Here is a 1,519-nt window from a genome sequence, read left to right on the forward strand (position 1 = left end):
ATGAAATACTGCGTGATGATGACATTGATCGTGTACGTAATGCTGATGATAGAAAAAATTCGAAGTGCCAGACGAACAGTCAGTTGATTTGAAGCCACAAACAAAATCATGGTCATCTGAAGAACACCGAACATTGTGGCGCCGAAGCACTTGCTCACAATGCTTCGACGGCAGTACTGAACTAGATCAGGATGTCTTAGATAGAGCTGGCATATAGACTTGAACAGCCACATAAACCTTCTTCGCAGACACCAGCGACTGGGCAGAGATAGGAAAACACAAACCATGCGAACGTCCATCATAAACCTAAACAAAGTGTCCTGAAGAGTATTGGTCTTTATCCAAACTTTGGCAACCAGTTGCCTATCCAGTATCTGCGAATACAAATACAGCATAACTAAGTTGGCAACAGCTGCAGATATTGTAGCTCGCTTGGTGTTTCGGGCTCGACCCGTTTTGAAATCAATTTCGAAGTTCAGCACTCCAGTGAAACGCCCCGTATAATATGAGAGAAATAGACTCCATTTTACTAGGTCAACCATTGTGGACTGCGTTGAAGGCTCACAAATGCCAACGTATATTTTGTAATAACAGTAGAATCTTTAACTATTTAATTTACTAAATTGGCTTCATAGGAAACACAATGGTACTTAGGAGATATGATCTTAAACTATACCATCGTTTCGAAAGTACTCATTTAATGGTCCCTAGAGGTAGTATAGACAATAGTGGCCAATATATTTTCGTACGTCACTTAATTCCCACCTAAATCAACAGGCACCACATGACCTACCCACTGGGCAAGGATCTGGTGTTAGCCATCTTGCACTGCATTCTTGCTTTTGCTTGCATTGAAATTCCGCAGCTCATGGCTTGACAAACATGGCCCTGTTTCGAGAGGACAAAGATGCTGGAGATGCTGCTGATGTGGCAGAGGCGAGCTGCCATGCCCGCAGAATGTTTGCTCAACACTTATTTTTAGTGAAAGACTCGGAGGCGTGTGCGAAGAAAGGAGGTCTAGGTACAAGCCTGTGAATGCCTAGCTACACAGGGAGAAAAGTAATGATCTGGTCAGCCAAAACTAATTATATGTAAATTAATTGGTGTATATTACTGTCTCAGCTTTGTAGCTTCAGTGGTCCACTAAGCTAACTTCATATCACTGAATTTTTTACACATGGCTTACTTTTTTTCCAAGTGCAGCTGCAGTGGAAACTGAAACTTTGTCGTTCTCGAGAGCATTTTAAACAGCGGATGGCCCTCAGGTCGTCATCTGCGGCTGATGCCGTCGAAAGTCTCGAGGGTTTTGTTATGCTGGGCGGCATCTTATCCATAATGCAGGTTCCGCTTTCAAAATGCACTTTAAATGCACCATGCAGCAGGCCACTTCGCGCTTTAATTGAAATTTGATGTGGTCGCGCAGGGAATGCATTTTTATAGTTTTGCGTTTGTCATTCTGTCAAATGCCAACAAAATGCAACAAAATCCACTGCTGTCGCGGAATTTCGCAACCAACTGG

This window comes from Drosophila sechellia, chromosome 2R (genome assembly GCF_004382195.2).
Source record: "Drosophila sechellia strain sech25 chromosome 2R, ASM438219v1, whole genome shotgun sequence".
Taxonomy (NCBI): domain Eukaryota; kingdom Metazoa; phylum Arthropoda; class Insecta; order Diptera; family Drosophilidae; genus Drosophila; species Drosophila sechellia.